Genomic DNA, 15,460 nt, shown 5'->3' with positions numbered 1-15,460 from the left:
AGCTCCATAATATCTACGTACCTTGCAATGCTCGAAGTATAGGGTGGTAGTGATAAATTATTTTTTTTGTCAAGGATTTTGAAATTTCCTGAAGAGAAATGACTAAATCTCGTGGGTAAATAATAGAGCAATGTAAAACTTTGATTCGTGTGAACGTGATTGCGTTTAATATATCGCTGAGGTAAGACTCTAGGTATACATAACCTTCCGTAAAGCTTTCGCAAAGATTAAGTGTTTTAATTTAACATTCGTAAAATGCTACGGTGTCCGAAATATCATAGAGAGATTTTTAAATTTGAGTTAGATCTTGATTAAAAGTTTCTTCGTCGATTCGGAGAGTTTAAATTGTAGAATTAAAGATTTTGTTACTTTATTTATACATTCATTAAAGTATTCGCCGTCTGTAGAGTCTAGGTTTCCGGTAATTAATTTAAAAATAGTTCTTACACCGTTAATTAAACCGCGTTTAGTTCTAAAATTAAAATTTTCAGTGTTGATAGTAATTTCTGAAAATTTCTCTTCGACTGAGTCAGCAATTATAGTTAGAAGACTAAAATGAGTTTGGATACTTGTTTTTAAGGCTGTCGTACGAGGAAAAGAATCGTCTAACATTTTTTTGTGAGAGAGGAAAGTATTTTGTTATTATGTCGTATGGTTTCTCGCAGAGGTTTTAGTTTTTTTTTTTTTTATAAACTAGCAGCTTCCATTTGTTGTTGGATACTTTTAGACTACTTTCTTCATGGTATAAGATGCCTACTGTATTATTTACTGGAGTAATGAGGATTTGGGGTGCGACCGTAGAGATCAGTCCCAAGATCTTGAAAGAAATTTAATTTAATCGTAATAAGGTTTAAACTTGTCAAAATTAAATTTTGAAACTTGTTCGGTAGCTAAATTTTTGACAGTGGCTGAAGTTTCAAATACTTCAAGAATTTCATACGGACCGTTAAATTTATTCTGAGCTTTATCGCTAATTTGAGTTTCCTTAACATAAACTTTATCTCCTACATTATATTTAGTCATATTTCTAGATATTGCTTGATCAAATCTTACTTTGGATTTTTGTTTTTTGTTGATCAGTGCGGGTACGCGCGACTCTGTAATAATGCTGCATGCGATTATTTAGGTCTCGGATATATTTGGTGATGAGTTGTTCTTCATTATACAGAATTTCTGGAGGCCTACTAGAAGTGTGCCCAAATATTAGTTCATAAGGGGAAAAACCATGCGTTTTATTCTTTGTGTTGTTGTAGCAGATTATTGCGTATGGAAGAGCATGAAAGGGGTGTTCTTTTGGATTTTCGGCTTTATGAGCTCGGATCATTTCTGTGAGCGTGGCATGGAATCTTTCTAGTGATCCATTAGATTGTGGGTGGCTAACGCTGGAGAAAGTTAACTTTATATCGTACAAAAGACAAAGATCTTTGACGAGGGAGTTATCAAATTCCCGGCCATGGTCACAATGTATTCTAAGAGGAGTTCCAAAATGTTGGAAGTAGAGAAGAAGGGTAGTAACGATTGTAGAAGCTTTTTTGTCTTTTATTGGATATGCCTGGGTGAATTTTGTGAGTTCGTCTCTTATGGTAAGGGCGTAATTACGAACTGGGAATTCGAAAATATCGATGTTAATGCGCTCAAAAGGAGTTTTAGGAGTTTCTGTGATAACTAATGGTGTGTTGAGGTTTTTACGATAGATCTTGACTTTTTGACATATTTCGCACTTTCTAATATAGTTTTCGACATCTTTGGTCAAGGTTGGCCAATTGTATTTTTGCTTTATGCGCTTAACTGTTTCGTTGATTCCGCGATGTAAATTATTTTTTCCTGAATGGTATTGGTCTAAAATGATAGGGATTTCATCTTGATCGGGAGTTCGAACTATATCTTGGCAGATTCTTAGTTTTATATCCTTTTCGGAAAATATAAAGGAGAATACTTCTAATATTGGAAGTTGTAAATTATTTTCAATACAATACAGTTTTGAAAGATCAAAGTCATTTTTAGCTGTGAATAAAATATAGAATAAATGTTGAACTACAGTTTCATTGTCATACGGAAGAGGGATTATATAATATTTCCTGCCTTTGACGGTTTTGCTAGAAAAAATGTTAATTTTATTAAACGTAAAATTTATATCTTCTTCAAAAATATCGTCCATTATTTTGTTGTGCAAATCATCAAGTTTTGATTGCCAAAAGAAAGTGACAATATCTTTGTGGTTTTTGTCGAGAAGTTGCGAATTAGAGGTTTCTATTTTGGAATAGTCTATAAGGGATGTGGTTTTGTGAAGGTATGCGAAGTTGTTGTATTCTTCTGTAACTTCCGCTGTGTCGTCTTCGATATCTGAATTATTAGAATTGTCATCGTGAACGATTTCTTCTTTACTTGTGGATGGTCGGTTGTGAATGTCATCGTTATTAGATGCAAGGATAAAAATTTTCTTTTGGAGATCGACACAATCTTGAATATGGTTAATTTTAACACGGGATAAAGCGTCTGCGTTTTTATTTATTTTACCGGGCTTATACACAATGGTATAGTCGTATTCTTCAAGCTTAAGACGCCATCGAGCTAAACGACTACCAGGATCATTTATCGAAAATAGCCAAGTTAAAGGACGATGATCAGTAACGAGAGTAAATTTTCTTCCGAACAGATAAGGGCGGAAGTGTTTAACTGCCCATACTATGGCGAGAAGTTCCCGTTCTATAGTTGAATATTTCGTCTCTGCACTACATAGAGTTCTAGAGGCATATGCTATGGGAAGGTCTTTTCCAATGGGACCTTGTGAAAGAACTGCACCAATGGCAAATGCACTGGCATCGGTGGTTAGGACAAAAGTTTCCTCGAAATTTGGATAAATGAGTATTGGGTCACGTATTAGAGCGTTTTTAAGCTCATTAAATGAATTTTTGCATTCTGAATTGAATACGAAGGGTGTGTCTTTTTGGAGAAGTCTAGTTAAAGGTTTTGAGATCTTAGCGAAATTGGGAATAAAACGTCGGTAGTAACCGGCTAAACCAAGGAAGGATTTAATGTCTTTTGGTGATTTTGGTTCTGAAATTTTTTGAATAGCGTCTATTTTCTCAGGGTTGGGTTTGACTCCATCTGGGGTCACGAGATGCCCTAAATAAGCTACTTCCTTTCGAAGAAATTCACACTTGTCAGGTTGGAGTTTGAGGTTTGCACCACGAAGGCGTTTGAAGACATCAGTTAACCTTTGTATATGTTCGTGTATGGTAGCGGAATAAACGATAATATCGTCCATGTAAACGAGACATCGTTCGTTTTGAAGACCTAAGAGAATGTTGTCCATGACACGTTGGAAAGTGGATGGAGAATTTTTTAGTCCGAAGGGTAAACGGAGAAATTCAAAATGACCATTTTCAACTGAAAATGCAGTTTTAGCAACGTCCTTGGGATCAATTTCAATTTGGTGAAACCCAGAGGCTAGGTCCAAAGTAGTGAAATATTGACATCTGCCTAACTGGTCTAAGAGATCGGAAATATTGGGAAGAGGGTATTTATCGTCGACAGAGACTTCATTTAGTTTGCGATAGTCGATGACTACGCGCCATTTTTGTTTCATAGAAGCGTCTAATTTTTTTGGGACAACCCAAACAGGGGAAGACCATGGAGAAGTGGAAGGTCGAATGATTCCTTGTTCGAGCATTTTGTTGATTTGTGACTTTACTTCTTGTTTGTGGACATGTGGGTACCTATATGATTTTGTAAAAATCGGTCTGGCGGTGTTCGTTTCAATAGTATGTTTAATTTCATTAGTAAAACTTAAATGATCTCCTTCTAAATAGAATATATCAGAAAAATCAAGACATAATTGTGTTATTAATTCTTTTTCTTCTTCGTTTAAATGATCGGTACGTAACTGGGATTGAATTATACCGCGCCTATCAACAGGTTGAGGATTTAAATTGAAAATATTATTTATTTCTTTTTCGTTAGGATTTGTATTAAAAGGTTCGATAGATAAATTTGAAAAATCTATAGTTTTTGGGATTGCATTAGCGTTAATAACAGTAGTAAAAAATTCACCTTTGTTATTTACTTTAACTAAAGCATTAGGTAACCTAACTTTTTCACATTCTTGAGAGTGGAGAATAGCGTCTGTGTTTGTTAAACTACATTTTAATTTGAAAATTCTTTCGGTCCTAGGTTCGATTGAAATTCGATTTTGAATATTTTGTTCAGGTTTTTTACAAATTTTGGGAAGAACAGATTCGTGTCCTACTTTATGCAAAGGCATTGTTTTGAAATTCGTTATAAGTTTTTTGGACTTTAAATCGATTATACATTGGTAGCGATCAAGAAAATCTAAACCGAGAATTCCGTCAAATTCGATGTCAAGATCGTAAAGATAGACTTTATGTTTGTCGTTATCTTTGAATGGAATAAGTGTGGATTCTTTAATAAAAAGTGTTTGATTTGTTATACCTTGGATGGTAATATTTTCCTTAACTCGTGTTCTGTAATTTTCAGCGGTTTTATATTTAAAGATAGAAATACCTGCGCCTGTATCTATTAATATTTTGAATTTTTGCGTAGCGTCAAAAATATAGTATAAATTTTTAGAATTTACCGTAAGAAGAGGGTTTAACAGAAGTTCTGTTCTGGAAAGTTTAGATTGGGATTCATGTTGTCTAAATTCAGGGTTTGAATTTGGGAATTGATTTCGAAAATTGGGTCTGGAGACATTTCGTCTGGTGGGATATCGTAAGGGCTTTCTTGAAAATCCTGCTCTGGTTCGCAGTTTTCTGGATGGTTAGAATAATGATTCTGAAGTTCATTATCTTCTTGAAGAGTGTAATTTTCATGTGAAAATTCCTGGGAATTTCCGGAATAACCGTCGATGTAGATCGGGTTTGAGTTTACATGATGAGTTCGCTGCGGGTTTGGATTCATAAAATGTGGCTTAGGATAAGAGTTTGAAGATTTTATCGGTATTTGATTCGAATTGTTGCTAATGTTGTTTTGTTGGAACCAATTAGAAGGTCGTTGTGGATATTGCGAAAAATTTGGATTGACATGCTGATGCGTACTTCTACATTGATTTGAAGTATGGCCAATTTTATTACACAAAGTGCATTTAGGTTGCTGAAGAGGGGTTCGAATATTCGCAGAATGCGATTTAGGAGAATTTGATTTGACAGATTTTTGATTTTCAAAATATGAGAGTTGGAGTTCTCGACGAATCCTTGCTTGGGCTTCTAAAAGTGAAGTGGGATTACTAGCACGAATGAGTTGACCTAATCTAGGTTCTAAACCTGTAAGAAGTGTATTAAGGGTCATAGTCTCAATTAAAGATATCTGAGCATCCTTTTGCTCTTTGGATCCTAATGTGGTGGATTTTTGAACACATGAATGCATTTTCGCATTTAGGACTTGAAGACGATTGAAAAATGTTAATGCTGATTCATTGGGCAATTGTTTAAGACGTTGAAGGTCATGAATTAGGGAAGGTAAATCTCTAGAATCACCAAAGTGTAGAGTTAATAGTTTCTTTATTTCTAGATATGAATCAGGATTCCTAGAATTAATTAATTGAGCTGCTTTACCGCGGAGCTTATTTTTAATGTGAATCACTAAAAGATTTTTTTGTTGCGTCGTTGCCATATTATAAGCACAATCACACGCGTTTATAAAATTTCCTAAAAAGATTTGGTCACCCTCAAATTCAGGTACGATACAGAAAATTTCCGAAAGTTTATATGGTTCAACTTCCAGCATTGTACTAGGTTCGTCTGATTGAGTTGCCATTATTTTAGGTTTTAAGAAAAAGCAAATAAATTTATAAGAAGTTCAAACACAATTATTTTTTGTTTTAAATATTGCCAAGTTAAACTTGGAGACTAAAATTTAATCAAAATAATTATCGCGCAACGATTCTACGTTGGGAAATTCAATAAATAGGTAATTTTCAACCTTGGGTAATCGAACGTAATAAATTCAACAATGTTGCAAATTAAAAATAAAATTATTCGTAACGATTCTTAACACTTACAGTACTATTTTCATTGCTGCCTTTCGAGACGGTTGATGGGTTTATCCTTGTTCCGGTACGATGGGCTGTCTTCGTTGTTCCCTAGATTTAGGGGTCGGAATCTGCCGCCACTAGTTAGAATACTCGTGTTCTAGCAGTGAACAGATCCTACTCCGAATTCTTGCCTCTCGAAACGGTGATGGAAGGTTCCTTGTTCCGGCACGACTGGGCTGCGATGGTTCTTCTTTCCGTCTAAGGGATTGGAATCCGCCGTCACTAGTTAGAATACTCGTGTTCTAGCAACGTGAACGGATCCTACTGACTGCGCCAATTTTTATATTTCACTTTTCAAAAATAACTTTTTAAAAAATATATTTATTAACTTTAAATTAAAGTAAAAATCAAAATGAAATTGGACGTAATAACCTCGTGACGAGAGAATGTTATTAGACCGTTAAAATCAAACTAAAAATGGACATAATAACCTCGTGATGAGAGAATGTTATCAGACCGTTAAAATACAACTAAAAATGGACATAATAACCTCGCGATGAGAGAATGTTATCAGACCGTTAAAATCAAACTAAAAATGGACATAATAACCTCGTGATGAGAGAATGTTATCAGACAATGTTTTACAATAGAAATTCGTATTTATAATAAATTTATGCTGACGTTGACGGGGTCGACGGCTGCGGATGTTGCGACATATCGTTGACACGACGTTTTCGCAATCGTTGCACTCTTGCAGGTCGGTGGCATTTAACCCATGTGGACAATAGGATTTCCGGATATAACATATATATATATATATATATATATATATATATATATATATATATATATATATATATATATATATATATATATATATATATATATATATATATATATATATATATATATATATATATATATATATATATATATATGTTCGCTCCCAGTGTTCGAAGTGTTTTCTTTCCACATTCTTTCTTCTATTTGGCCTGTTTGCACTGTTTTTATTCCCTCTTTGAAGATAGTCTCAATGTTTCTCATTTTAAAGGGAGTCCTTTTTCATTTCACTTGTGATTTTGTCCAATGTAGGTACTTCATTTTGAAGTAAAGCGGGTGTATTATTCTTCTGATTCTTCTGATAGCAGTTCGTTCACCCTCATTTATTACAGTTTCTTTTCGTCCTGTTCCTGTTCTTTGGTGACCTGATGGGGCAAGTTGAAAAACAGATTCAAAATGGATGCTCAAGTTTTAAAGTTTTATATCTATCTTATATATAATTTTGAGAAATTGAAATTTATATGTTATATACCTTAGACCTTACATCGAACGATACCACTACAAGTTACACCGCTTGCCGTCTGGAAAATTTTTTGCCAGTGGCTGAAAATTTTCAATAAATAATTAATTAAAATTAGATGGAGAGGGGTGTGGGTTTTTTTTTGTATCTATTGAGAGACCTTGTTAAATTATAAATTTCTTAGCCCCACCAGGGGTCAAAGTAATAGTTAAAAAGGGTTTTCTGGATAAAATGACATTTTCGAAAAAAAAAGTCAGATTCGGATTTCTCGTCCTCGCATTTTGATCTGAAAAACCGGTTCATAAATGGATGGTTTTTTAAAGGTTTATATATCGCTTACTTATACTTTTGAAAATTTGAAATTTATACTAACAATACCCAAAAGTCTAATACTGTACCGTTCGCCGTCTGGGACGGTTTTTATAAGAAGCTGAAAAATCCGATCTACTCGCGCTTTTTCCAAATTCTTTGAAGGTAGTTCTGGTGTCTACTAAGCTATTTGAAACCATGTCAACATCGTTCGCAAATGTCAAAAGTAAGTTGGGACCACATTCTACATTCCAGGGCCACGTTGAAGAGTAACGAAAAGGGATCATCGCCTTGTTTAATTCCATTCTTTATGTGAAATACCTCTGAAAAGTCACTGCTAATATTCACTTCGTTGTTTGAACCAGTTATTTTGATTTTTTTTTTGGGACGCCGAGTTCTTCCATTGCTTGCAATAGTTTAACCCTTTGAATGGTGTCATACGCATTTTTAAAATCCACAATGGTCAGTCGGTATCCGCACCACGCAGATTCGTCACATCCGCGCAATTCCTAGTCAATGTTAATATCTGTTTCTATAAGCTGTTTGTGGAGTTCCATTGTCATTGCTTGTTTAGTGAAAGCTGCAATTTCCTATGGTTGGTCCGTATGCTTCTTCTTTGGTTAATAATTATTTCAAATTAATCTCATAGTTGCTACGGGTTAACCAGGCAAGCAGCAAGGTCTATTGATATTTATGTAATCTGAAAAATAATGGAATGGAATGTTCGATTACCCAAATAACCCATTTCTTAGATGCACACATGTTCCTTAAATAATCAGATATATTTCCGACATTTTGACTAACTTTATCTCAGTCTCATATTCAAATATTGTAGATCAGATTTTACTGAATTCAATTGGGCATGGAATCTCCCCTTGGATTTGAAATTGGCGGTCGCACCTCCGTCGGAACGGCAACTAACTGAATTTGCGCCAATTTCGCGATAATAAAGAGCTCAAGTTGAAATCTTTTTAGAAATTCCGATCGAACGAACGCCAGATGGGACACCTATTACGTCATATAAAGTGTACACAGAACCTGGCCGATATAGGCACGGGATGCAACTTCTTTTTAGTGGGGAATATGTCCTCTATTATATGGTCGTATCCCTATAAAAGGGAGGTAGATTTTATTAAGGGTTTATATTACATATTAGGTTGTGAATTTTGCGGAATTTTACGAATGAGCTTTTTGATTATTTCAGCTTAATTTGGCGATATTGACATTGCAGTTCAGCGTTTCTAGAATTCTAATCAACGTACTTATATTTTTAAACATTTCGTTTTAATAACTAAGGCGATTGGATCGGACCCGGTCTAATTAACACTTTTCGTAGCATAACCCGTCGACTGTCACCGCAATTTTCAGAAATCTATCCAAAAATTTTACAAATGACAATTAAAATCTCTGTAGTCGTTATCGTTTTTTAATAAAATTTCTGTTCAAAAGCCAGTATTGATTTATGTCGGATGGGTTTATACCGTAGCTTTTATGATTGATACAATTTGTTTGTAGCCTCTAAATAAAGTCGGAATTGAAATAAAAAGTAACTTTTTCTACTCCATACTCTAAAATACTCTTATGTTTTCGGTATATTTTAGCTGTGGCATTTTGGTGTTCGTAAAAATCCGTTCCATGATTAATAGGTAGGTAGTAGGTAGCGGTGGAGAAGGTGAGCAGGGGACTGCAAAGCTTGGAAGAAAACCAAAATCTGGAACAATTTTCAAAAGCATGAAACTTTCATGGCAAGAAGGTTGTAATTTAGAAAGTATCCTATATATGGACCGCTTTTGTGGGCGGTGGTAAAATCATGGTCTGCTGATCGCCCATCAGGGGCCAGAGTCCGCAATTTTGAAAACTATTCCTTAAAGGTACGATTTCGGTGGTGCTACTCGAGCTGCGCACTAGAGACGCTGACCGCCATGAAAAGATGTTTTCGGTGAACGCAGTTCTAGGCAGCCGTTGACTGCGGACTGTAGCATTTGTGTTATTTTAAATTTCGCTGGGTTTATTAAAACATATATTTTATCAGAAGAAGAGGAAGATGAAAAAGAATTTTAGCAAATGTTATCTAGAAAAAGGTGCAAAGTAGAGGAAATGTTTAAAAGTCGACGAGGGGAAAGTTATTTTCATTTATTAATAAATATTCATCTAAAAGAAGATGAAATAAAGAATTTTTCCTATTGAATCCTTATCAATTCCAATTACAATACATGGAACAAATTTTGTTAAATATCCCATCACATCCCAAGAAAAATTGGCACTGACATTAAGGTAAGAAAAATAATTATGCAAGTATTTTTTTTATTTTTAAAAAATAAACTCAAAAATACTAATGTTAATGACCTGCTTGGGGGAATAATGATATAATTACTCTCTAAACTAGTACTCATCCTCGCATTGATCATCATCGTACTGTTTATCAAAAACCTGAAAATAATTATTTAAGCGTGGCACCGATGGTGATTGAGAGGATTAAAATGACGTAATTGATTAAATGTTTTTGATGGGTTAGTTTTGGTTAGTTGGGAGTTGTGAGTATTTTGACTTTGATGGAGAATTTCAGAATTTTGTTTAGGTGATTGTGGTGGTTGGGAATTATGAGTGAAAAGAATGAAATTGGGAGTTCTGAAAGGATAAACTTGATTGGGTATTGGATGCACGTGATTGTGATGGTTGTGAGCTATGAGTGTCAGTATATAATTGAGAGTTCTGGATTGCTTCAATTTTTAAATCGCTAACTAACTTTAATGTACCAATCTTGGCTTTATCTATTAACGATAGTGGAAACTTTTTGACGGTTAAGGCAATACTTTTCGTAAAAAGATCGATATGGTCGTCAGCTTCCTGGATATTTTTTCTGTTATAAATGCCCTCCAACATGTTCATTCTTTTTTGCCATCTCTCTTCAAAAGCAATTGTTGATACACTTTTTATAGTTCTAGAAGCTTTTGGACTTTGGTTTTAGTGCCGGTGTCGAGCACTCTTTTTCAGTCGCTGAATCTTCTAGACGTTGTGGACTCAAAATTATTGTTGATGTGTTTTGTTCAAGAAGAATTAAAGTTTTATTAAATCATTGCCTACAATTTAGTCACAAAAAAAAATGCATGAAAATCCAGGAATGTTAAATCATAATTTATAATTTCATTAAAAGGCATCAAGTCATTATTTAATTCAAGCGATTTCAATTCAGTGAGACTTTAATTATCTTGCTTATCACCCTCTTCGTGAGACTCATCACTACCTTGGTCGTCATCCTCATCATTGTGGAATTGTCACGTCAATTTTTTTGGTGTCAATTTGACCGAAATAATTTTAAAATTACAATGAAATTTATAGTTATTTATTTATATTGTGATTTACGTCACCGTCGCATCGTTCTGAGAACTAAATGGAGTCGCTATAATTTTATTGGGATTTCCCGAATCATTAATTTCTTGAAGAGGGTGGTTATTGATAAATTGCACAACGCAAACGCATAAAGATTTATTACCAAATACTTATTATGACTAAATAATGATAGATAACAATTTTTATGAACTTTTCCACACGGATATCGTTTATTAAATCGTTATATTTGAATCGATACGTAATGCATACAATTTTTTCTTTTGCTAAGCTGATTTCGTCTACCTTGTCAGTGTCCATGAATGCCGTAAAAAACTTCATTTTCAAAATCGATAACGGCCTCACTCACAGTGCTATAGTCATTTGAAAATATGTCAAAACGACACATGCATTTTTTCCAAGAATACAATTGGTTTACATTTAAAAATATTTCTTTATTTCAATTATTTTAATATCTTAATCCGATGTCCGATTTATCATTAACAACTTCTTTGTTTTTTGCATAAAAGTCGCTATTTCATGCGTTGACAAAAAGTATATGAATGCTTCCCTGAAGTTAATATTTTTCATCTCGTTAATGAACTCCAAAGGACCCACTTGATCTGGACCACGTGTTCTATTGTTGGCGTCTACTTATCCCTCGATATTCGTTAATCGAAGTGGATAACGATCTTCTACTTATTGAGTGACTTAACGAGTTACTTAAAAAGTTTACCGACCGTTAGTTTTTGGGTACATTTTCGCAAAACAACACGACATGACAACTTGACGTGGGAATATCTCCGAAAACATCCAGATTGCTCCCAAACCACTGCGGTAAAATTCCGGAAATGTCCGAAGCGGCTCAGATTCGTGGGAAACAAAAATGACATGGTATACTGACACTTCTTACACGCTAGATCGGTGTGTAATTAGCCATTTTACAGACGGGAGTAAACAAAATTCTTTGCTCGTGCCTCCGAACGCGTTTATGATCCCTACCTTTATCTTGCTTGATGCGTTTTCCACCGAGTTACAGGCAGCGGATGATTGTTTTCGTAAATCTTAAAAAATGTATTAGCTTCCATCAAAATTTCAAGCTTTAGGAAATGGGTTTCTTAATTACCATATACCATATACTATCTCGTGACTTCGCAACCTTCTGGCAATCTGCTGCGCCGCTGGCTGGCCAGCGAACGCCCTCTGGTATCTGAGCTTCACAAATACAATCAGTACCATATTTTGTAAGAGGGAGGCTAAAACACTCGTCGTGTGCCGTGTATGCTAAATCAGATAATATTGAGGTTAGTTTCAATAATTATGCAAAAAACGAATTAAAAAATTTGGTACGAATGCAATGTAACTTTAACAATTACAGGACAATAAAGCAGTTATTGAGCAATACCATATGTTAGCTTCATTGCAGGGGTTTTAGTTATTATGAATTTGAAAATAATGGCAAAGCAAACGGCTCAAGGCTTTGCAGAAAACAAGTTTTCGTCATCGGCCCTAAAAATTTCAAAAAATTCCATTAAAGTTCGTCATTTTGACATTTAGCGAATGATTTATTTACAACAAATGCAGGAATTTAAAACCATCGCCTTTATAGTAATGCGCCTGGTAAAATGATCTCTCATAAATTAGGAAACTTCTCGAAGCTTTCCGATTTCCCGGTGTGTTTCTCCTCTCTCTTTGTTTTCTATTGCTTTCGTATTTTTCCTTTATTAATGCCGATCAATCAGTTAGTTTCTCGCGAAAAGGTTGTTTTTCTTTTTCAGTTAGTTAGTTTGATTCCCGTTAATTACCGTTAATGAGTGTTTTAAACTGGAAAGATATTCGGGTATCCTGAGACCTGGATGCGAAGTCTAAATTTTCTATTTTTTTAAAATATTATCGTTAATAGATCTTAATAACCTCTACCTACTAAATGACGTGAAATCATTCGCTAAACTTTGTTGTATTTCGGTTTTGATACAGTTTGTGCAAATTTCCTGGATTATTGCACAACCGATCAGCATATATTGCAGATATCTGCAACTGCTAAAAAAAAATCTGCCCTATTCAGATCAGAAATAAGAATAACCTGTCAAAGAATACATGCCCACACGAAGAAAGCATGGTAAGAACAAAAGTCTTATCAGAAACGTAAACATTGTAGGCAGGATATTTTGATCCGCTGTTAAATGGCGTTTCATTTTAGAAATGTTGTACCATTTGTTTAGCTAAATTTTTATTTAATTAACACTAGAGAAAACAAAGAACTAGATGAAAATTTAAATATAGGATATGGAGCGACAATCCAATAACAATGATAACCAACTTGGAATTTACGCATTGTGCAAATATTTCAGTCAAAATTTGGTGAAATTTTATTGAATTTCTTAAAAAGAACAAATTAAGTCGTGGCCGGGTGGTGATTTTAGAGAAGTTATTTACATCGTTCTCCATTGTTACGACCGTGTTTTAATAACAATATTGTAAAAAACGTTTTATATGCCCTTATGTAAAATACCTTTTTCTACTCCCGTCTGTGAAATACCTAATTACCCACCGATCGATGGTATGGGAAGCGTCACTTTACCATGTCAGTTTCCTTTCCCACGAATCCGAGTCACTTCGGACATTTCCGGGATTTTACCTCACGGATTTGGGAGCAATCTGATGTTTTCGGAGATATTTCCCACGCTTTGAATTTTGACGTTTGTCAAATGTACCCAAAAACTAACGGTCGTAGAAAAAGTATAGTATGCAACACATTCGGTTTTCGGGGAACGGGTTCGGTTTTTAACTCAATTCTCGGCGTTATGTCAGTGAATGTGTTTGCGTTGTTTTGCAAAAATGTACATAAAAACTAACAGTCGTAGAAAATGCAACATATGCTTCAGCATTCCAGTAACTGCGATTCGATGTGTAACGGCTTAATTTAAAGCTCGTAGCCCTGTTTGGAAAACAATAAAAAGTGTTTTTAAAAAAGAGACCCGTCGTTTGAAAATCTTAACAGGTGCAGTCGGTAGGATTTGGGCTAGTTTTCGGTCAAAGCCGCGTAATCAGGATGATTTGATCGCGAAATTTGGGTTTCAACCCTTAGACTCCAAAACGAACCAGTGATAGACTGTCTGACAAACCCATTGTGATTGAGTTCGACTGAGGGCAAAGAAGACAAGAAATAAACGTAACTGAATATATTAATAATTGTGACACTTGCCAACAAACAAAATATGATAGATCCACCAAAATTAAAGTTTGCGTTGACACCGATCCCTTCTGAATTATTAGAATCCATTCATATGGATACTTTTCAAATACGTAACGTAAGATTTGTTACAATTAGAGACATATTTTTAAGAAACGCACAAGCTAATCCGTTAGAACCCGCATGCACAGGCAATTACTATCCTAGACGGTTTAGGGATCTTTATAAGTGATCACGGCTTACGTACAAATAACGTGTGATAGTGGAGCGGAATTTAAAACGTCTTTGCTTTTATATTTCTGTTAATTCATTTTACAACTCCTGGCAATTCAAATAGTAATAGTCCAATAGAGAGATTTCACTCTACTCTTGTTGAACTATATAGGGCCCTAAAATTAAAAGACCCTAAAGAAGCCCCTAAAAATTTAATAAAATACGCAATTATAGGTTACAATTCATCAATGCACAGCGCAACAAAACAAAAACCTTTTGATATCGTAAATGGAAAAGTAAACGGTTTAGAGCCTTTTCATTTAGCCCATGAAATCATTGTAAATAATTAGATTGCAGTTAGACAGGAAATATAAAAAACAAGTAGGGATCAACCCTGAAGAAAACCTGTTGTTATAGATATTGGGAATAAAATTATCACAAAAAGTAAAAAAATAATTAACAAATCTCAGATCCAAAAACCTAAAGTTCGCAGGTTAATGAATCAGACAACGCTGTCCTTATTGCAGCTGTTATTAGTGATGGCGAATAATGATATTGAAGCTTCCCAATCAAAACACCACTTCTACCCTTCCGCTTAGGAAATGCTCGAATTTTTCAACATCCACAGAAATTTTTGTATTTTGTAGAAACATCTCCACTATTTCATAAATTACGTAATTTAGAGGTAGCTTACGTTGTAATCTGAAAATCATTAAATTATAGAAATAAACATAATTATCAGAATCTACACTATATTAATGGAAATAATTTGCTTAATAATGGTCGATATTTAATTACACAAGTAAAATTGAAAGTAGTATAGTAATAAATGCTGTAGGTGAGTTATCGAAATGGCCTTGTGGCACTCTCGATACCGAGAATGGTCAAAATTATCGCAAAATTTGTTGGTAGTAAACATTCATCTGACATCCAACTGAAAAAGCAAACTTCATTAATCAAGAAACTATTAAAGAACATATAGACATTTTTGAATCTAATTCAAATAAAACTATTACTGACTTTACTACTTTTATTAAGCTCAAGCACACTAAAGCAAATAATTCTAAATTGCCAAAGTTTTATAACATTTTTGGATAGTTTACAAAATTAGAACAAATAATTTTTA

Source organism: Cylas formicarius, unplaced genomic scaffold (genome assembly GCF_029955315.1).
Source record: "Cylas formicarius isolate icCylForm1 unplaced genomic scaffold, icCylForm1.1 PGA_scaffold_10__41_contigs__length_53128322, whole genome shotgun sequence".
In the NCBI taxonomy this organism is placed as follows: Eukaryota; Metazoa; Arthropoda; class Insecta; order Coleoptera; family Brentidae; genus Cylas; species Cylas formicarius.
Note: the sequence above shows the minus strand (reverse complement) of the source record.